Source organism: Pseudochaenichthys georgianus, chromosome 1 (assembly GCF_902827115.2).
Source record: "Pseudochaenichthys georgianus chromosome 1, fPseGeo1.2, whole genome shotgun sequence".
NCBI classification, from domain to species: Eukaryota; Metazoa; Chordata; class Actinopteri; order Perciformes; family Channichthyidae; genus Pseudochaenichthys; species Pseudochaenichthys georgianus.
This window is the reverse complement of record NC_047503.1, coordinates 19,166,530-19,190,919: the sequence shown is the minus strand read 5'-3', so window position 1 is coordinate 19,190,919 and position 24,390 is coordinate 19,166,530.

Here is a 24,390-nt window from a genome sequence, read left to right as displayed (position 1 = left end):
GAAATCCGGAAAAAAAATGTTTTAAAAGAAAATAATACTTTATTCCGAGTGTTCTTGCTTTTCTCTTTGAAAGTCATCACATAACGGCATTGTAATACACGGTTCGGCTGCATTACATATTACAGATCTGCCGTAGTTCTTTATTTATAGAGCCCTGATGAGAAGACTTCTGGACAAACAGGAAGAAATGCCGCTGAACGTGAATACTTGACGTGGATCATAAATATATCAACAATTACATTTCTCTTCACACAATACGTCTCCTTGCAGTATCAACACTAATTCGGCTGACTTTTACATTTGATCACTTCACAAAATGTATTCACTTCAGGTTTACGAAAGTAACTGTAATCAGATTACTCGTTTTTCAAATGTAACGCCAGCTGAATACAGTTAGCCTACTTGATTTTTGTATTCTGATTACGTAACGCCGTTACATGTATTCCGTTACAACCCAACCCTGCTTCTGGGCTACTGTCCCGCAACTCCTGCCTCTCTGTTGGACTCTGTCGCAGCAGGGCTACTGCACAAACCAGACTCTTCACAACGAAGGATCACTTCTTCTTCAAGGCAGGGAAGGTTTTGCAGTACGCAGTCTACTCTCCTGCAGCTGCTGCCTCTCTGTTGGACTCCGGTACTGCACACAGTGGTTACTGCGAACGCAGTAACCACGCCGCAGTCACCCCCGTCGTGCGGGCCGGATGAGAATGTCTGGCGGGCCGGATGTTGCCCGCGGGCCGCCAGTTGGTGGTCACTGCACTAGATACACACAGCAGCCTGTGAGCAGTATGAACAGTGTGTATGAATATGCTAAGATATATAAAGTATGAAAACGGTAAGCAGTGCAAGTATAGTATAAAATATATAGATATTAATTTCATGATGATAAACATTGTGGAACAATGATAAAAAATGGGAATGGATGTGGCGACGTAAAACTGACACAAAACAACAACAAACTTTTGCCAAGTCAATTGGAGAGTTTCATCAGCAGCACGGGGTAAAAACCACCAATGAGCGCTCAGCTCGAGATACCAGCGAGTCGTTTCCCATCAAGCATTTCACTTCTGCAGCCCGTGGAGAGGAACTACGCCGCCTCGCCGCGCTCTCAAGGCTGCGGGCGTGCGTCTTTGTCCTGCGAGATTTCAACGTCTCATGTAGGCGAGCCTCCAGAGCAAGTCGGACATAATGACTAACCATCATGCAACGCACTAGCAAGACGTTGATCGCAACTGCGCAGGTCTCGCTTGTCTCAATCAAGCCTAATAACCAGCATGTGTAGTTCTGGGGGGGGCATTCGATTCCAGTTTTGGATAGTCTGGCGCGGTTTCGTTCCATTTCAAACAGCTGTTTGACGCTCGGCGTAACCTTGGCGCACTGCCACTCCAACATCCAATCCCAGAGCTTGAAGATTAATCACGGGGACAGTAGTCCTAAACGATAGCTGGGGATTTTGGGTAGTGTAGTGTCTTCGGCCATCCTAAACTCCGAAATGTTTTTCGGATTTCATATCGCATTAACACCATATCCCTACGTGCATTGCGGCTAAAACATCCAATCAGCGAGCTTAAATCATAGCTGAGGATCTTGGGTAATCAGTTCAGTGGCTGTGTATCGCAATGATGCTCGAAATGTCCCTTATAGGCCTAGGTCTGTTTCCGGTTATTTTGATTTTGAAATTCAGTTCCTGACGGACGCCAAAAAAGCTCGAGATTATGGAATTAAACCAATAAATAAAAACAAGGATAATTATGTGTTATTGGTGAGTAAATAACAGTGTGTTATTTAGAAAAGAATAATAAATTAGAAGGAAAAAAAGATTTTAAAAAATACAGATTTTCAGTATTTTGCCGATCAGACGACAAAAAAAGTCCGACATTATACGATTTAAAATAAAAACAATAATCGTGGCTTGATATTGAGTAAGAACATGTTTTTATGAACTCCACAGCTTCCGGTCTTCCAAGACCCGAACGGACAAAAAGACGTGCTGCGGGCACGAAACATACTACCAATAGAAATACATTGCTCTTAAAATCGTTCTGTGTGACACGAAAAAAAGGGGGAAATCGTGTTGGTGAACACGAATCAATAGATTAAATGTCGTGACTATAACACGAAATGCCGTGAGACTGGGTTGCTATGTATTGTCGTACTGTCCTACACTCTTCAGCTTAATATCATCTTAATGTGACACATTACGTGACATTACAAAGTATGTTTCACTGGGTCAACGTGTAGAAATCACCCATCTACAGATTAACTGATGTTATACTCATTGAAACGTACGCCCTCAACTAACTAACTAACTCTCAGTCTTATCATTCAATTCAATGAAATGACCAACAGTCCTTTGAGAAAAATGTCAGGGGATAAAATACTGCACAGTACGGAGACAATTGAAAGAACCAGAGAACTTGTTGTGCTTGACTAGTGCTAGCATGTTGCCAGCTAGCTAGTGTGTCAGCTGTTAGCAACCATTTACCACTAGCCCTGTATTTAATCCATAGAAACAGAATGAGAGTAGAACAGATATTGAAATAGGCCGTAAGTGCTTCACTCACTAGTTTGAGAACTCGGTTTTGGTCTACCGTCTTCAAAAAATCTGTGTTTCCTTTCCTCCGTCTCTTGTGGATGCCGATTATGTAAACTGGGACTCTATTCAGATGATTTTTTTTTTATATCTAAACCTTGGATTTCGAAATGAAAAACCCTTGCAGAACAAATAAGAGAAATAAATTTGATGTGTTCTTTGAAAAAATAAAATTGCCTAAAGCATGTTTTTTTGGCAGGTGTGTCTATTGAGTTATCAAGCAGGAAAAGGAGGAACACTGGCAGCAAAATGGTAATCGAGGATGTCGGAGAATAACTTAGAGGAAGCAAGTGACGGGGGGATTTCAGCTCCAAGTAAACAAGCCTTTAAAGAGGTGTAAAAAAGGAGAGTATAGAAGACTATAGGAGTACAGCCTATATGCCAACAGACCCCTTAATCCTCAGACATGGAGGCATGACGAGACTCCCAACACTCTGAGTCTAAACTCAAACAGATTGACAAAGCGATTGAGACGTTTATATTTGGTTTTATTTGGGTGCACGTCTCTCCCCCGGGCTGGCGGGCATGAGTTGTTTTGGACGTAAATGTTGTGTTTAACAGATGCCTGGGGGAGTTTTCTCTGACCGAAGGTATTTGGAGAGTTCATTGCCAAAACATTGAATAGCCTTTTTGGAAAAAACCATGCAGTCCATTCAGTGTCTAGAAGGTCCCAACGGCTACAATATTTACGCCAAGAATACATTGATCTTTTAAATCTATCATCTTGTACCAGCAGGGAATCTGTTCATTTATTTAGTTGTTATGTCTGTCCTCTCTCTGTAAGCACAGCGTTAAACTTCTTTTGTTGATGTTTCAAATGATCCTCAAACTAACATGGAGCAGTTAAAGAAACCCCTGATTGTTTTTGAGTTAAAGCCAATCATGCACATGTTTTTGGCAGAGGAAAAAGATTAAATAAATAATTGTGGTTTTTTTACGGGATCTATCTCCAGTGCAGCTGGTGTGTAAATGTAAAATTTCCAAAGCAGCGTCCTAATGCTAATCACTGAAGCCCTCCGCTGATTTAAGCAAACATTACATAAAGTGAGAAATCTATTGCTTATTTTATAGCAATTCCCACATTCATGTTGAGTTGAATCACTATGTATGGCGGATTTACAATATTAACGGACGTCCAAATACATGATTGTGAAAAGCAGGGGAGCATGCACTCTTTGACATTTCTGGGTACTTTTGAGTGTTTAGGGTCCAATTGGTTCTATTTTTACATATTTCACCGGCCGTGTGGCAACTTTAAATACCCTGGTTTACATTTTAGAAGGATTCTTGGTAAACATCGGTAACCAGGGATCTTTGTATACAAATGAAAGACTTTACAAGGCCAAATATCTGATAAGTAAAAACGAGCAGTGCTTTTCTTTTTATGCCCTTGTGATGGGCAGATGAAAGAGGAAGTGAAGAGGAAGTGTTTGAGTGGAGATTGGTGCTAAGTGGATTGACCTCAGACATCACGATTAAGGCCATAAAGTGGGTTCTGGACAGAGGTTATTAAAGGATTATAAAGGTCTTGACAGGGTTATAAAGGACAGGTCTGGAGAAGATTAACCAACACTGGTGCACATTCCACACCAGCTGAGTTTACACAGCGGAGAGATATGGAGTCTGTTTAGAGGACTCGAAAATAACTTTATAACTGACTGGTAATGCCTGCATTTGAGAGATGATGATATTCAGGGTTATTTTTGTCACTCAAAAGTATATTTTGTTTTAAAAATCAGAATGTGCAAATGTAGTTAAAACACAACACATTAATTAAAAAATAAATATGTTCTATGGAAATCAATGAAGCTGGGATAAAACCATATGACATCAACATGTTCAGCCGCTTGCCAAAAAAGGACAACAGCAGTGAGAGTGAACCCACACAGTGAAGTTGAAGGTCGAAAGCTGAATATCACTATAGAGCTCTGTTTAGCTGAGGACAGCTGCAGGTTCAGGTGGTAAGTCTCTGTTCATCACTACAAGCAACCCCAACATTGTCAATTTTTTCATTTGAATTTAAATTGTATTATCAGTCTGCATAAAATCAGTACTCAGGTCAAGAATGCGTGCACGTGTTTCCCCAATTTATGGAGAGAAACAAAAATAACTGGGTCTCAGTCCCTGCTGTGATGGACGCAGGTTCAAATCCAGCCTGCAGTCCATTCTGTATCCCTATAGAAGGCTGAACTGGCCCACATTTAATGAAAACAAACAATTTACGCTCAAAATGAGAAGAAAACATACCAATTGGTTGACAAGAATCCACTTGAAACATATACAGTATATCATGAAAAACAGTTCAGATCAGCCAATCCACGGCTGCCTATACCGTCATCCTCCTGTTCACCAGAAGGGTTGACCTGGGCGGTAAAAGGAACTAAAGCTTCCTCAGCTAATCACGAGCCGCCACCATCGAAGACAGCAGCACCATCTCTCTCTCACTGCATCACTCCATCACTCTCTCTTTCCTCTCGTCTAATGACTGATCCCAGTGGCGGTCGGCCCCCACATATTTGATTGTCATTCAAAATTAAAAATAAATTAAAAAATATATTTAAAAAAATATATATATTTTTTTTTTTTATTTAAATTTTTAATGAACAAGGTAAATATTATATAGTTGGTATCAGTAAAATGTATAATCTACAATAAAATCTCGTTTAAAATTGTTTTACGATGTCTAAAGTTACTGAAAGTCACATGTTTCCTGCCTGGCCGCAGCGTGTATCATTACTAGGGTTGGGTATCGTTTGAATTTCCACGATATCGATTCCGATTCCGATTCTACTTTTCGATTCCGGTTCTTAACGGTTCTCGATTCCGATTCTTTGAGGGGCAGGGTAAAAAAATGATACATGCTTCTTCCACCAAAAAATATTACATTTATTTGAGAAACTTTTACACAGGTTAGTTTAAAGTAATATTCACATTAATCAGTTTATATTCACTGCTATGTAACTTTAACCTGAGAACCACTGAAGCTGCAACAGTCCAACTTTTAAAAACAGTTCTTGTTGAGAAAAACAAGCATATCTGCCTCTCAGGCGTACCGGGAAGAAAGGTTTGAACATTTTGAAGTAAAATGCTTCAATCTGGTGCACACGCAGAATTACTAGAGACTAGATCTAGGGGGTACAACTCTAAACACCCATATGAAAAAGATCAGTTTACATTTTAATAATTAAATAACAAATAGCCTACATGTAATGCATTTTATTTTTGTTGTTCATTCATATCTTATTTTACTATTTTATTTATGCATATCTTTTTATCTCCAGTTTAAAACGATATGTCTGGTTTACTGTCCTATAGTATACATTGGAATGATTTCAAACCTGTTTTATCCCAATAATTATAAAGGAGTGCCTTGGAAATATGTGTTTACATAAATTGTGATCAAAACGTTTGAGACCCACTGAGATAACTTAGACTAAAGTGAACTATCTAAACCCTCAGAGTCCTTTACCTCACTGAGCTGAAGTTATCAGCCTCTCAGTCTGACCGGAGAGGACTCTCCCTCCACATCATTGTAGAAACATCTTCTTCTTCCGTTAGAGCAGCTAGCACCAGATGCTAATAACAACAGCGCCGGTTCCAGTGCACCCTCCCCTTCTCCCTCGCTCACGCGCACTTTGGCTGTGAGCTGCGGTTGCCAGATAAGCCAACATCCCCCATTTTCATCACTTGCAGCGCCCATCGTACAGGGCAAATGAAAAGTGTAGCCGAGGTGAAAAGGGTGTTACATTTACTTAATTATGAATGTTGTTACATCAAGGCCGAAAATTAGGATGAGCACCAACGGTCAAAACATTTATTTTTTCTCCCAGAGCTGTCAGCGCAGCGCCTCCACAGATCTGGCGCCCTAGGCGAACATTTATAATGCCAGTGCGACGGGCCGGCCCTGTTCTCAGGTTACACTGTAGGAAATGTAGATACAACGCTACATTTCCCGCCCCGCCGCAGTCATGCAGCAGGCTACGGAGAGCGGCGAGAAACATTTCCTCAGGAATCGAAAAGCGGAACCGAAATTCTCATTTCTAAATGATACCGTTGGAATCGAAATGTTGGAACCGGTTCCGAACCGGAACCGGTTCTCGGTACCCAACCCTAATCATTACCCTCTCTCGTCCGGGCGGTAGAAAGGAGCCCTCAGCCAGAGCAGCAGCAGCCAACAAGCTGACTGTTGCTATCTGTAAACTATGCCGCCGAAACATCATTTCAGCCAATCAGCGTCGTCAGATCTGATGCTCAAAGGGCGCCCTGTCAGCGCCCTGGCCTGTGTGTCTGTGAGTTGTTTAGACTCGTATCCAAGGTGACGCTACAGTAGTTGAGGATGGCTGCGTCTGCAGGTGGAGACTCCGGTGCTAGTGAATCGCTGGAGCTGTAGATTAACATTTACATGCTTATCGCAGTTATAAGTGCAATCCCTGTGGCACCATGGAGCATATGTGTGGGCTGGACCTGTATTTCACAGGAAAGGAGTGAGCAGAGGGTCGAGTTGTCGATTCTTGTTCAGTTTTCATCTTCCTCACCCTCTCAGACTTTGAGTTGCGCGCGCTGCTAAAGAGACGCGCTACCATGAAAACCAAACAATGGTGTAGCTGTATTAAAGTCAGAGTGGAAACAGTCGTGAGTAAATCTGATTTTGTCAGAAATCGGGAGAAATGCGGGTTGGCAAGTATCACACACACACACACACACACACACACACACACACACACACACACACACACACACACACACACACACACACACACACACACACACACACACACACGCACACACACAATGTTCGTATTTAGTCTCCTGATTTTAAATGGGAATTAAATCATTTGAAAGCACCAGTGTTCTGCAGTTTGTGTGGGCCTACTGTACTGTTGCACAGTTTTGGAAGATTCATAGCTAACCACACTGAAGATTATGGATTATCTCATATTTTTAAGCCTCAATTTGTCGTCGTCCCCCCCCCCCCCCCCCCCCCCTCTAACATCACCAGAAGTCATAATTTAAGGGGTCGTTTCTCAAAAATGTCTTCCGGGAGACGATCCCCGCCGTATGGTTTGGTCACCATTTCCATAGCCCCACCAAAAATATTTTCCACCAGTTGCCACTGACTGATCCTGAGTTTAAAGTCCCAGCTGTCCCCTTTTCTAATTCCTCTACAGCACCGTCATTTTGTTCTCTATTTTCTTTGTTGTGCCTCATCAGTCAGTCCAGATTTAAACTGTTATATTCTATATTTATTTCCCTTTCTCTCTCTGTAACAAACACACACACACACACACACACACACACACACACACACACACACACACGCACACGCACACACACAGGCTGTATTTAGCTATTCATCAGTAGCTAATCTTAGTTGTCTGCTTGGAGGTGTTTTGGGGCCACATAATGAAAAATCGCTCAGAGCGAAAAACAGATCCCTGTGTGTGTGTGTGTGTGTGTGTGTGTGTGTGTGTGTGTGTGTGTGTGTGTGTGTGTGTGTGTGTGTGTGTGTGTGTGTGTGTGTGTGTTTCCTCACTTGTGACCAGAGCTCTAACTTACATAAATATTTGGTCCCATAAAGGCCGTTAGCAGCGGCTTATGAATCATAAAGCTCGTTAAACAGGAGTGTAAATAAACAGTAAAGCAAGCCCTTGGCGCCCCGCCGAGCTCCCTCTCCTTCCATAACTCAGTCTGGGCTCTGCACGCTGCCAACAGACGTGTGCGGGACTCCACCTGGGCAACAGGTCCGCTGTTTGGCTTACTAACCTGCTCAGCTGAGTCAGAAGGGAAACAGTAAATTAGCTGGGTGTAAACTTGCGAAATCGCTCATTGGAGGCTTAAGCTGTGTACTTGTGGGGGGAAATCCTTTTGAGGTTTCTCTCAGAGGTGATTTCTTTTTACGGGGTTTGTCTTTAGGAAGGGTTCAAAGTGTATGATGTATGGGGTAACCTGTCACAACACAGACCATACGGATGAAGTCACTATGTGTACGTGTGTAGCAAACTTTCTAAATTACTTTACAAGAATAGAGTTTTGAAGTACTTGTGTTTACCTAAGAATAACATTTATTTGGACTTCCTCCTCACTTAAGACCACTACATTTACTTGATGGAGGTAATTAAAGCTGTTTTACAGATTATAGTGATTAATGAAAATGTGTGATAAACTTATAATTATCCTATTTTCACGCAAATAAAACATGTTAAGAAAAAGTTTACTGTTGGCACTGCAAATTCTTATTTGTATGCATTAAGTGTCTTAAGCTTTAATTAATGTTAATGTAAAAGCTTTTGCAAATTCCTGTCAGCTCCCATATCTTCTTCCTCCACATTTTCTAATACACGTTACACATCACTAGCTTTTCGTTATCCAAGCATTTCTGTATCAATCATTCAGGATATCACAGGAATACTTTGTTACTGCTGCTAAGGGCATTGGTCCTCTACTCACCTTAATGTGTTTTTCCTTACAGTCGTGGTTAACTATAAAAAAATATGAGGATAACAAAGATGAAGAGCAAACTGTGGATGTGCTTCAGGATAATTACATACATTTATGACAGTTAATTACAGGAGTTTTCCTGCTGTCAATATTAGCGTGTTACTTTATTGATCCCTGAAGGCACATTCTCTTTTCCCCGGTTCCTATTTAGAGAGTGTCGACTGTACAGCAACAACACTAACCACACAATCTAAACTGACAAATCGAGGCAGCAGCAGCAGCCCTGCAACCACTGTGTTTTTTTAAGCAAAATTACCATTTCATCAAAAGAGAGCTGTGGCTTTAGAGACCAGATAACAGCTTCAACTCCGTGGCGGAAAGGCTTGTGTGAAAATGTAGCATACATCTTAAACTGAAATTAATCATTTCTATGACAGGCCTTTCTTTTAGGAGGTACATTATACTTGTGCTGCTGCTCCAGTCCAGAGCAGCTCAGCAAGCCAAGCACAGCTGTGCCCGAGAAGGGCCTCACACAGCCGGAAATGGACAATATGTATCTGTTCTTGATCAGTGAATGAAATGGAAAGTGTATAATATGATTTGAAGTAGAACCCAGTGTGATTCATAACATGCAACGGTCCACTGCTGTAAATAAAATGACAAAGGGATTGCTTGCACTCTAGGACCCTAAAAACAAGCAGAAGAAGAAGACGTTTGACGCCCCCAATGCAAACACACTTTCAGTTGGACCGTGTAATCCAGGCAGCTATTTTCCTTTTCTATTTACTGGGCATCTTTGTAAGTGGTGTCTTCAGAGCTACCGGCTCCTGGGCTAGCCTCCAACATGCAGGCATTTTGTCGGCTGCTGCACGGCTGATGTGTTGACCTCTCGAACCCCGCCGTGATTGTCTAATGCGGTTAAGTGCCTCCCGATTGTGAGCAAAGCGGAGTGTTGATAATGTCTACCAGATTATCCTCCTGTGTCACACACACTTTGCAAACATGCAGCAGCACGTAGGTACACATTTCAGTACACACACACACACACACACACACACACACACACACACACAGACATCTACACACAAGCACTCTTTGCTCACGATCCCCACAGTAAACAATTTGGTGACTCACTGACGCTTCAGAATGTTTTCAGATGGCCTCGGACACAGCTGACATGTTGACAATCGGATGTTGAAACATGTCAAGTGTTTTCTGGTGTGTTTATTTTGGACGCTGCATTAAGCAAATTCGTCCCCCAATGTATTCATGGTGTTGACCTAAACCTCCGCTTTTCCTTGGTATCCCTTCGAATTGATCTGCTAAAATCCTGCTATCAAAAATGTAGACTTTAATTTTTTTTTAGCGATCAAATGATGAGGTGTTGTATAAGTGACAAACATATGTTGATAGAGCGAACACTATAAAACACCTTTACATCCACGCACTCACACATCAGCGATCAATTTCACATCGGCCCTTCACCCTTCTTCCTCCTCTCAGCCTTGTAACCTCAGCCTCCACTATGGTGACTCGAGCTGTCAACAGATGGCCGAACCCACACGGTGACTGTTGATTTAGTCAAAGATGTGAAAAAAACCAGGTGTCCCACTCTCCTATTCTCCAGCCCTTCTTTCTTGAGGTGATGAATTTAAATAAGCGGCTTAAGTTGTGGTGCGAAAGCCTGTAAATGGTGAAAGAACCATACAATTAGTTGTTTGGTGGCACTTTCTCCAATCTCATTTGGTCATTTCAGGCTCATCAACTAATAACAAGTCTAAACAGCAGATTTTTCTCATCATCATAGCACTCATGTTTTTTAACTGAGTTATTTGGGAACCCAGATTCCCCCTGAGTCTGGCCAAAGCAATGGAAACATTGTACCAATAGGCAGACCCAAGGTCAGTGCTGACCACTATTTTGAGCATATGTTATCATCTGAGGCTCTGCACTCCTGGGCTTCACATTAGAAAGTCTAATGGAAACTTAGTTGTTAAGATCCTTTTATAGAAGTTGCTGAGTAAAGGAACGAGGATGGGGCAAGGGAATGGTCCTTACGGTATGTCCTTCTTGACACGAAACACCGATATGGAGATTTTGTTATTTGTTATGGGTTTGAAAATACATCTCCTTTAACCTACCTACATGTTTCTGTTAACATGCTAATACGTTGTCTGCTTTTTGTAGGAAGACCATGAGGCAAATAGGGACTGATTTCTTGAAAGAGCTCTGAGTCATTAAGGTTGCATTTTGTCATTTAAAAGTGGCATGGCACATATTGCAAGCTATTGAATATCAAACCCATCCACCAATAGACATAATTTCATAGAGTATGATGCTTAAAGTGTCATAAAAATAAACTTTGTTGAGTGGAGTAACATCTGCAGTTAATCTTTTTTTTTTTTTTTTAAATGAAGTAGTGTACCCTAAATCCCACAGAGGAAGATGTCTCACACAGTATTCCTCTGCAGGGAGTTGAGTGTCACACAGCACCAGATCTGGTTAAGGTGTGTGGCCTGCATGTTTCTGGGAAGGTATGCCTGCTGCATAAATACTGTTGTTCCTGTTGCATTAAGTTTCATTTTGCAAGCTGTATCGCCTGCTGAGGGAGCGACAGATTCAGAGAGATACCCTGATATGATACAGACTACAGCAAACACATTCACGATACACACAATTGGAACAAAACTGCACACACACATTCACACACACCTGCCTGTCTCTTTAGGCATCTTTGATCTCTTCTCTTCTGTTCCTCTCACTATTTTTCTTTTCATTCACAGTTTCCATTGAAGCCAATTCTCAACCATCTGCTCTTTTATTCAGCAGGGTCTTCGGCCCCGGGCCGGCACCGAAGGTCAGAGTGTGTGTGTGTCAGTGGACAATGACCCAGCCGGACAACTCCCCCTCACACACTTCAAACACTGCACGCCCAGTCCATCTGCATCTTTCAAGATGGGTGTTAGGTGCACAGAGAGGTGAGAGAGAATGGAATGGTATGTGTGTGTGTGTGTTTGAATGAGTGCACATTAAGTGAGTGTGCCTCTCCATAAGAGCCTTGTCTGCTCACATCCACATATCTATTCAGCATTTGTTCATACCCAAGAGATTTGGCACTTAAAAGCAGACGATATCTCTGATCGATACAAACAGTCCAGAAGTGTTAACGTCTGCTCGTCTCACAAGAGTAATACAAGCCCCTACTCTCATTGATTTCAAAAGGAAAGATCATTATGGGCTGGACTTAGCTTTTGTTTTCCTTAGGCTCAGCAGTGGACCAATAGCATTGCCAGAGATAAAGCTTTGAATGTCCAAAGCCATTTTCATGCTTCATGGAATTCACCTCATTTCACTTTGCATCTTTTTATATTCTAAATGCAATTAATAGTATTTTTCTATATATTTGTAGTAGTTTACAAGTGATTTTTTAGATTGTATTTACTATAGGCCTGTTTAATATTGATCATGATTTGTCCCCATGTGGGAGGATCAGAGAGCCTCGTTCAGCTCTGCTCTGATTCGTCAAAGTAAAAAAATAGTTTTTCTCAATAATGTAGGTTTTTGTGTATTGTTTTCTCTGCTTTGTGAGGGTCATTTTAACTGCCTGACAAAGATCTCTGTCAGGCCAAAACGTATATACAAATTGTAATTCTCAGCTTAAACAGATGAAATGTTATGTGGGAAAAAAAAAGAAAAAAGGAATGAATGTATTTTAAGTGGATAAATTGTTATGCTATAATATATATATAATATATAGATGAACTCAGACGATTGCTAAAAAACATCAGGTAGGATTTTCTGTGAAATGGCAAGATGGGTGGGAAGAGGGGGGACGGGATGGCATGGGAAAGGGATTCCATATATATATTTTTTCTTTCTTTATTTATTTTTTTTATTTTTATTTCTGTATTGTCTATATCATTTGTATCTGTATAAGTCCCTTTTGTGAGGGCAAAAAAAACAAAAAAAAAACAACAATACAAAGTTGGTCACAAAAAATAAATAATTGTAATTCTCGGGAGATCTTTTCTTTGATTCTTGTCTATTTTGAGATGATGAAATATAAAAAAATACTAATCATAACTAACTTGACTCCTTGCTACATGCACTAGTAGCTCTGTGATGCAATTGGGAATTTACTAAGCATGATGCATTTTATGCCATTTCAGTTGTTAGCACAGAGATTTACAACATCATATAATAGTAATATCTGTCTCATTAGGTCGGGAGAATCTGTCAGTTTAAAGAAGGATGCTCGCTGACTCACAGGGAATACTTCAAGTGTCATTAATGAGCTGAAGATATGTTTGACAAAGTGCCAAACTGTCAAAGTGATGTAAAACATGATCTTTTGAAAGTGTATTACTCTATTAGCTGGTGTTCACTGGTCAAGTTTGAAATCTATGTTTACGTACATCTGCAAACTGCTGTGATGCCCGTCATGTTTTCATTCCAATGGGTATACAACCATTGTTTTTATTCAGCACTGGGATCAAGGAGGAACCTTTGACCAATCTGTACCAGCGACGTGTGGACCTCGCAGTCACATGCGATCCGTCACGTCACATTTGGAGGGAAGATTTATAACTTTCTTCCATCTGGGAACCATCTCACTGTGACTTCAATGGGCGAGTACAGCTCTGCTCTTGTTATCCCTCTGTTTAAAAGGAAGAAGAAGGAGGAGAGAGAAAGTCGGGTCGTAAATTGGTGATACTGAGAGGAGTGAACCTATAATACCAGTTAATGGGTCTCCTGTCAAATAGCTGAGTGGCCAAAAAAGAGTAGCAGCCAGTTGTTTGGCCTGAAATAAAGCTCCACTGAATTCCCAACATGGAAATATTTAATGTAATGCGATTTAAGATCAACTAAGGAATTAAAAGGGGGATGTTTACACTGAAGCGAAGCACGATTAACAGTCAAAAGTATTTGTATTTATTACTGAAGGTTTGAAGTTCGAGACATCTTTGCTAATGGAACCGTCTTTTCACATTATTCTTCCTTTCTACAGTCTACATATACATGGCGCCCATTCCAAACATTTAGTGGTGTACAAATAGCATATAGCAATGCATTGTTAGTCATATCAATGATATTGTATTATTTTATGTCTGTTTTTAAAGCAGTTTATCATAAAATAAGGCATCAAACAGAACGAAGCACTTCTTCTATGAGATGAGAACAAAGCAGTTAGAGATTGATCAACATCTGTGTTTATTCCTCACTTCTCAAGTACTGGATATTTGTTCCGTCTCATTTCCTGTAATACAGATGCTGGTAATGACACATGCAAACCTGCCTGAACCATCTATTGTCCAGATCTAGTTTAGAACAACTTCTTTTTGGAGAAACTTAAGAAGGAATACTATGTTAGTGAAAGCTGTGACTGAAGGGCTTAATTTCTTGCCTTTAATTAACCAAAAACACAAGAGCGAAAGTTCAAGGAATGGGATAAATAATGTTGGTCCAAAAGCACATGTTGTCTGTCACAAAGCAGCTTCTGTATAGACCAATGTGGTGAAATGATCTTGTTAACTACTGTTTCCAATGTAGAGAATGTATTTACAATCTCATTTTGTCTTGTTTCTCAAAAGAGACTTCAAAGCAAACTTGAGTGTAAACTCAGAGCCAGAAATATAACATTTGGTTGTGGTTGAGATGCAAATTCAAGTAGCAACCATACAGCTGATTGTGATTTGCTAAAACACTTTTCCTTATGTCCTCAAACTTAGCTCTTTGAGGCTTAAAAGTGGAGTAGGTAATTCACTTCAGAAACACTTTTTGTTATATTCCATGGATAGCAATGAATATATTAAATGCTTTGACAATAAATACATAAACATATTTCATCTGTGGAAGGAAGCCGTAGTACTGTAAAAAGCACGACCAATCATTTTAGCCGGCTCGGCTAAAGTAACTGGATGGCCTCCCTGCCTGTCAGCCTTCCATCTGTGCACAAACTTATCTCGTGCCCTCATTGGTCATGTGCGCGTTTGTGTGTGTTGGAGGAGGGGCTCTGTAAGGAAGTCTGATGGAAGGTGCAGATTTTTTCGGCTGCGTACTTTCAAATTCTAGCGCACTCGAGCTGGGTTGCGTTCCGATAATCCAAAAATCAGCTCCTAAATTCTAACCCTATCTCCTATTCCTTGACCTCTGAGTGAAACGTCACGGGGTTAAGGGATAGTGGATAGCAGAATTCAAAAGGACTTAGGAGAAGAGACTGCGGTACTTTAGAGAATCCGAATGCACTTTCACTATCCGACGTGTTTATGATGCGCCAGAGGACGTCATAAATGTGCGTCTGCTGCTGTGGGGGAACTATGGAAACTACAGTTTTCTATACAGCGGACTACAACATGGATGTTTAATAAGAACGAGGGACTACTGTGAACTCATCTAGAGACTCTGCACCGTGCTCTGATGCTGCTGCTTTGCTTTATGAACGTGGACAACAGAGAAACATATTCTTCATGACCAAAGTTGTAATTGAAATAAAAAAGGAAAGTGAAAGGTATGCTCGTCACCCTCTCCCTCCGGTCCACATTAATACAAATGATCCCAATACGTATGATTGAATGAAAATATCTTAAAATCAATACAAATGTATTTATTATAAACGACAACAAATTGTCCGGCCAGAGCAAAAGCACCGCATACGTCACGCTTACGTCGAGGCGAGGGCAGGGGCGGGATCAACTCCTGAACAACAACAAAAAGCCGGCGTTTTATCCAGTTTGTACACAACGATGGAGAAACTTAACAAGCAGCAGTGGTCCACTGAAGAGACCAGCTACCTACTGGGAATCTGGTCTTCTGAAGAGGTACAGAGGAAGCTGGAGCACAATCGGCCATTGTTGTTGTTGTCGGTGTCAGCTGTGAGGGGTTTCCGCGCGGTTTGGCTTTATGAAGCAGGCACGCAAACGGTTACGTCATGACGCAAACGATGACGCAATGACGCAGCACCAGTCGGACTCTGGGCAGTGTGAAAAGAGCCGGAGCTAAACCGAAGAACCGGTTCTGAACCTGAAAAGCTCTAGCACGGAGCTTGAACCGGAGTTGCGTTGGTGTGAATGAGGTAAAAGAGAAGACTTAGATAGTGGCTTTCCGGGTGCGTGTCTGTGCGTGTGCGTGTGCGTGTGCGTGTGCGTGTGCGTGTGTGTGTGTGTGTGTGTGTGTGTGTGTGTGTGTGTGTGTGTGTGTGTGTGTGTGTGTGTGTGTGTGTGTGTGTGTGTGTGTGTGTGTGTGTGTGTGTGTGTGTGTGTGTGTGTGTGTGTGTGCGCGCACGGGGATAGCCAGTCTGGCTGCCCTTTTAATCTCTCTCTTTCTAGAATATGTTGGCAGGACTTCTGACAAGGACAACAGGCTCAAGTTCTCTGAAAACAAGCCTGCTGCATTTGTAGATGGACAGAATAAATGACTGGTAACATTATAAGACGCAAAGAGCAGTGTAAAAACATTCAAAGAGATGAGGGGTGAAGTGAAGACAAGAAAAATGACCAAATTGGGTGAAACTGAGAACTGTGAAGTGAAGCAGTTTCATGAAGCGGGAAACAATGAGACGAGACCGCATTCAGTACGTCTCATGAAGTGGTCTGTCTGTCTGACTTTCATCTGAGTGACAGGTTTTACACAATTAGACTCAAGAACGTTTCTATACAATACAATTGACAAGAAACCTGTTTGATAAAGGTTTGAGACTTGCTAAATGTAGCTGCTAGTTAGCATTCATTCACCAACATTGTTCAGAGTTACAGAGTTTCACTGTTTTTCACAGAGTTTTCGATAGACTTACATTGGGGGAGACATGTTTAAATCATCAGGTAAATCGCAATGCAATTTCAACACTATAATATACCTAAAAGTTTTTTTTTAAATGCACTATTAGCCAAATCCAGAGTTATTTCCTATACAGTAAGCACACAGAACAGTTGTTGATGTAACCAGCTTTTCTTCTGCCATAAACAGGTGCATCCAGTGCCAAGTAAGAACTAATATGTTGATGAAGCGTATAAGGTGTTAGGACAGGAAAGCATCCTTAGCTTAAACAACGGAGTCAGTGTTGTCTCTTGTTAATATTAAACCATGGCAACAGTCCTAACCTAATTTTAGCCAAGTTCAGTTTGGCCAACGGATTTGAATAAGACACCAATCCATAAACAGACTTTCTCTGTTTAGCACAGGACTTTGTTGGCTGTCGAAGCACAAGCACAGTCTACTCTACAAACACTTTTGTAGCTTTAACAGTTTGAAAAGAGAAAGTGCTGCTTGCCTCCCACCTGCCAGAGTGTGACTCCTGGCCAATCAGGGACTGACACACTGATCCTGGCTGTCCATCCTGCCGGGGTCGTGACTTCAGCTCCGTCCCAGGACTCTGTGCATCACGTCCCAGCCTGGCCTCAGCTCTGGCTTCGTTCCACAGCGCATTTTGACTGTACGTCAATCAAGCCCACGCTGGAAATATCATTGATGTGTGTCTGTGTGTGGTGTTTAAATACAAATTGTTTGTGTGCCAAAGCCAACAGATTTGTTCCTGATGTGCCAGACACACATCCCATTAAGCCTTCACAGCCCATAAGTAATTTACATCACAAAGACGGAATCCTTTTTCATTTCACTGCACAGGTTTTACACAGTGAATCGCCTCAGAGCAGAACAAACTACAGATTTACCAAAAAGGGAACTCTTTGCAGCTGTTTGCAGAGTTGTTACTATCAAAGCTGGAGCTGTAAGATCTGTTGGAGCCGAATCGACTTTAATTTGCCAAGACTGAGAAGCATAGCAGAAGAATATGTTCTTTCAAACTCTGCCATGTAACCAGGTGTTTTCAATTTATCTCCTTTTCTCTCTGAGTCCTCTTGGCCTCCGTCAGCTTTAGACAAACTCAGGGAAATTAAACGTCAATTGGAAACGGACCCCCCGAACACGTATCACCAAGGGACTATTGAAGGAGGCGGGGCAAACAGCGACTGCCATTAGCGTGACTATTAAACCAAGAATCACAGAGGTGATGTCATGAAAACTGTGACAACCAGATAAAGTGTGCATGTACTGTCAGTTGGACGAAATTACACCCAAATGTTCAGTGCAAACTCATGCATCTGCACACACAATTATATGCATCTGTGAAGTAATACAAATACACTGTAAACTAGCAGAAATGTTAAATCAAAGACATCTATAATGATTTTTTTGCTTTCATTTATTTCATTTGAAACTTTGGATTTTTTTTTCTGTTGATGGATTGGGTCAATATTTTCTCGTACGGCTGGCGAAAAACTTTTCTCCTGCTGATTACTGAACAAAAATCTCCGTTCACGATCATGGGCTCCCTCAAATGACAGCCAATCTAAATTAGGATCAATTCCAACATTTCTAAATCAAACAGGCATTTTCAACCTCTATGTTTTGAAATGTGTTGGTATTCGAAACTTTTCCAGGTTTAGTCCAAACAGGCCCGGTTCCAGAACAAAATGACTCAGGGTGCATCTGAGATTAGAGAGGGTGCAGTGGTAAAGTGCTATTTTTATAAGTGGGGAGTGGACCTAACACCCTCTAGGGTGGTCCTCACCTCCTCTAGGAGGGTCCTCACCTCCTCTAGGGGGGTCCGGGGGGATGTTCCCCCGGGAAGATTTGTTTTTAAATATTGAAGTTAAAAGCATCAATCTGGTGCACTTTGAGAGCAAAATTAAGAGATCTATGGATCTATGTGCTCTTTGCTTGATTCATGCCTTCCCAGTCTCTTATCACGTAGCCTATAAGAGCATGGCGCCAGTTGTTGTAGCCAGTTGTGGTGAAGGCATCTGACTTACTTGAACCGAAATGTCTACATGCATAGCAGAAGATGGCATCTTTTTTACATGAATATTCCAGCCAATCTCTGTTTTGAAACCATGAGCTGCAAAATGAGTAGTCTACAGGCGAGTTGGGCACTTTTTTAAATATACCTGGGCAGGCTCTGTTTTGCCGAGGTCCTCTGGCACTTGCGGGCCGCTGAGGGGTGGCGGTGTTTGGGGCAACAAAGACGGCTGCGGGCAAAGACGGCTGCGGGCAAAGACGGCTGCGGGCAAAGCCGACGAGTCGGGCGTTATTGTCCACGACACTGGCCGCGGGTAATGTAATGTCCCCATGATCTGAACTGTTATTACCTACAGTAGATGCAGTGTTACTGCTGGCGATAAGGGCTGGTTGTTTTAACCATTTTCTGATGTCCATCACTGACACTGATAGCTTTGTAAGAACCTTGCGGATGACGAACGCGCAGCGGCACAGGTCACACGCACCTGACATAATAACGTTACTTACCGTTTAAATTGACCAAATAAATGCAGCAATGTTATTTAACCACAATTCCAATTTATTTTTAAATATTTATTTTATTTCAACTCAATTCTTATTATACTTATTATTATTATTACTACTATTATTATTATTATTATTATTATTATTATTATTATTATTATTATTATATATGTAATATTTTTCACTTTTATTTTATTTTTTCACTTTTCATTTTTTTTTTTTCACTTTTCATTTTTCAAATGAGGGTGCATAACGACTCAACTGAGGGTGAAATGCACCCTTATGCACCCCCGTAGAACCGGGCCTGAGTCCAAAGCCAATGGAAACAAACGATGTGGTTTGACCAGATGCCCGTGCTTACTCCTGGTACATCCCATCCAATTAGAGATGGAGATGTGCTGACTGTCCTTCATTTGGCCTCCTGCTCTCAGAGTATCCCTGAAAAGACCATCAGACTACTGCCTGTAGCATTAAAAACACACAAAGTCTCACACACTTAAATGTGGCACCAAAGGACACCAGCACTCCAGTCCGCCCTCTCTTTTCTCAGCATCCCATAATATATACAGTAAACACATGTCCTGCCTATACAGGAGCTGAAACCATGGCAACAGGGTCAGATACAAACCATGCTCTTGACAAATGTATAAAAGACGAGACGGACTCAATGTGCTTGTCAAGCAGGAAACGAGGAGCGAGGGGGAGGAGAGCAGACGAGGGCGGCCATTTTTTCCCCCGGCTTTGTTTAGAAAAGCATGTATGGAGTGGCATTTGGTGTCATGCCAGATGCTCTCCTCTGCAGACGGGCACAAAGTAAACTGGATTAGTCACTGAGAGGCCTTTCTGCTGTAACTGACAGCCAAGGAGAGCTGAAAACTTCAAACGTATTCAGGACGCTTCTACCTAAAGACCAGAAGCTTATTCAAATGGAAATGCCTTTTTCATCGCTCTCTGCCGGCATCCATAGCTTCCTGACTGTATGCTCTGTACATGTGAATGTGGACTGCAGGATTAATATGGTCAAGAGGCCGCCTCAATAAGGAGCTCTCTTCAGGTTTTGTTCCTCTTTGGTGTTTAATCATTCTTCCCTCTAAACTGCTGACCTCTGAGTGTGCATATAATGCTGTGCTATTATTTGTACTTTACTCATTAAAACCGCTGTGTAGTGTGTGCTGATTACAATTCTGTCATGTCTGTGTTTCTTCATTTCAGTGGCGCTGTTGACTTCTTTCAATGCAATCAAAGCTAATGATTCATACCGATCGCATGTCATTACAGTAAAAAAACATCTTCTTTTGTTTGTTTAAGGTAATGTTAATCACTACCCAAAGTATACTTTATGCACTGAATTCTTGAACGTATGAGCTACTTTTAAAACGTCATTGTCTTATGTTTACCACAGATATCTCAGTGTCCTACTTGTGTGCATTAATATAAGTTTAATTTGTGTTTTATTTCTAAAAAACGTTAACTTCAAATGTGATCCTTTTTTACTAAATGTTTTGCCTGTGAAGCTGAATGTTGGCACAGCAGGCTTTAAGCTGCAGTTGAGTTTGTTAGCATGCTAACATTAGCACTAAACGAGAATGTAGCTGAGGCTGGTAGTCTGCAGTTACGATGTTGTGACATACAGGAAAATATTCCTCTCTTTTAGAAAGAAAACTTTGAGAAAGATAAAAGCATCACTAATATAGTTGGATAAACTTAAATATATTGAAACAGTCGGGATGCCATATTGTATAGCTGTGAGTATGTTAATCTTGTTGTTAAAAGGGCTACACAGGATATTTGATTCATTACTGATTAACAGGTTTATCATCTCAGTAAATTTAACTTGACGTGTGTGTGTGTGTGTGTGTGTGTGTGTGTGTGTGTGTGTGTGTGTGTGTGTGTGTGTGTGTGTGTGTGTGTGTGTGTGTGTGTGTGTGTGTGTGTGTGTGTTTGTTTCCCTTAAGAAGCCAGCTGCTGAGGCTCAGGGAAAACGTGCTGACTGATAACAGGGACACCCCACAAAAAATGATCACACACACATCAGACACCCCCCCACACACACACACACACACACACACACACACACACACACACACCTTAAACCCCCAAAACATCCTGCTCTACATCACCAGCAAAAAAACACACACACACACACTTAATTTAAATCACTTAATTGTTAACTCCCTCCTCATTAGACTGTAAATCTTTTACTGTAACGTGGCTCAGCATGAAGTGGATTTAGCAGCCATAGCTTTTACTCACCACTCTCCCTTTTTATGATCCAGCCGATGCATTTGGTGCTCTTGAGAATTGTTCCACATGTTGATTAATGTGTGTTTACATGGCACACTGCGAGCCTCATACTGCCCCGGCTGTGATTGTGAACTACTGTTTATCCAAGCCCAGTGGAGGGAAACCTTTCATCTGCTCTGCCGCCATAAAATCAGACTCAGCACCAGACTCAAACTGCGGGACAAACACAATAAACTCTGGCTCACAAAGCAAATCTCCTCACATAGATCCCAACAGGAAAGTGGGGATCTGCCGTCACATGAGAGATTACCCAAAAGATTAGTCTGTGTTTATTTGGGGGTCATTTTTACATGGAGGGGTATACGAGACGTTATTAATGTGTTTGTGTGGGTTTGGTTTAAGTGCTATGACACACCTGCTGATGAAAGATGGTTATTGAAGTGCGTGTAAATGAATAAATGTGGGTGTAAAAGTATATTATTTTATAAGGGTTTTAAAATGGGTGAAACTTTACTTGTAAGACAATTATTTTCTTAACGAATTCACGAAAAAAACATGTTTTTTGAAGCAATTTGGAAGGAAAACAGCAGGTTTGAAAGAGGGAAAACAAACTATATTGGAATGATTCTCAACTCTTTTCAAAACATCTTTAATATTAACCAGAACCTTTTTCTTTCTGTTGTGATCGAGGTTTTATGTGACAAGATAATGACATTTATAGAGGAAATGAAGGTGTTTATTGCACATGATAACAATTATGTAATCAGTTTCTTAATTGAAATTAGATGATTATTGCATGTGTGGACCGAATGCTAACCATCCACCCAGTCTGCTCTCCATCACGTCCTTCATCATTGCAGCATTTGTGCGAGCTCGTCTATCAGGGCTGGGCCAGAACAAAGACCTGGCAGGCGGTAACCCTATACGGGGACATGAAACACTGACCTTTGACCCCACGTGTGATACAAGTGGCAGTGTTGTCCCACAGGTCAGCGTTGAACGTGCCAACACATTCCCGGCCGCCGTCTCAGACGCGGTCCTGTGGCCTGTTAGCGCTGGAGCGGCTAAAACACTTGTGACATTTGTTTTTGTGACTCGGTAAATATACTCTCAGCGCTGTGATGATAAGATTGACAAGGTTTAAGGTAGTATGGGAGTTTGTGCTTTATCTGAGCTAACTTGTAAATGTTAGTGTTTGCATCAAACATAATACAGACTTTTTTTACGCTGCCAAACACCTCGTCATAGAAACACTACATCCATGGAGGAAATCCAAACATTGAGGGTGTGGAGCGCAAAGCAAAGTTGAGCTTCACTGTCAGGCACTGTGTTCAATCATTTCAAAACTGAAACAACCCACATCTGTTTGGCAGCAGACTCTTAAAGAAATTGGCCTGTGGTCCATTTGAATCCAATTGAATACTGAAATTATTAAATTAAATCAGTTGACTGAAAATACGCAATAAAACATACTTTTTCCTTAAAGATACTTGTTGCAGAAGAGAGGTTGGTTTGGTTTTAATTGTGAAAGTTATCAATTTAGTTTTTAACCCTCATGTTACAGAGGTGTTATTAGGTGTGTGGTGTTCACAACAGTAATAATAATACCTTACATTTATGATAGCGCTTTTCCAGATGCTCAAAGCGCTTTACAAATACACATTACACATATCATACATGCCACTGTGGCAAGTTCAGGTGAAGTGTCTTGCCCAAGGACACAGCGGCTTTACAGACTTGATCTGATGATCATTGCACAGTGCACTGCGCCACACCGTCCATCTTCACGCCTCAAGGCGCTTTTACAAGTATACATTGGTATTATACATGTACTGTGGACATTACCCACAGGAGCAAATCCAGGTGAAGTGTCTTGCCCAAGGACACAACGGCCTGACGCAGTGGCGGCAGGAACGGGTTTCGAACTGGAGCTCCCCAGCACCCCCCTTGATCTGATGATCAGATGCACAGCCCACTGTGCCACCCGTTCCTTAATGCAGTGGTTCCCAAACTTGTTGTGCCCAAGGCACACCAAAGGACAAGTAAAAATCTCAAGGCACACCTATTGTGCAAAATAGCCCTTATAACACGTGTTATCACTCATATCATGTAAAATATCTGTACATGTGCATAATTATTTACTAATGCCAATTAAAATGTGACAAAGACAACTATATTACTCATGAAATATTTATTAATTAAGTATTTTAGAAATTAATTTGAAACGTTATCAAATTAGGCTTCATCAAAGCAGCAACACACTCATTTAAACCAGACAGGTCACACAATAAAAAATGAGGCAAAGGAAACTCAGCAGAAATTCAGCACAGAGAACTGTCGATGCAAGGAAGCTGCATTGTCCATGGTCCTGAACTACAAATTATAAATGTAACATTTCAGCAATCAGCATTGAAACATGTGCTATTGCAAATATTTTTGCCGATTTACAAATTAGTGAAATACATGTGCATGTCGGGGCGCGCAGATTTTTTTAATCCTTGGTGGCACTGAGGAGAGGGCCACTCGCAAGTCCTGTTCAACAGAGAGCCGTGACCTTCTGTTGTTCTTCATGTAAATCAGAGTAGAGAACGCCAACTCCAGAGATGGGGTCGTTACTAATTTTAATATATTACATATTACTTTAAAAAAAAGTAATATATTACACTACTTTGTTACTACTAACTCGTTACTTTACTCGCCGAGCACGTACGAACTGCGCATGCGTGAGTGGCAATAACTCTCCTTACCAGCAGGCGGCGGTAGTGTGTATTTGTCATTCAAAACAGGCAACAACCGGAAGACAGAGAAGAAGAACAGAC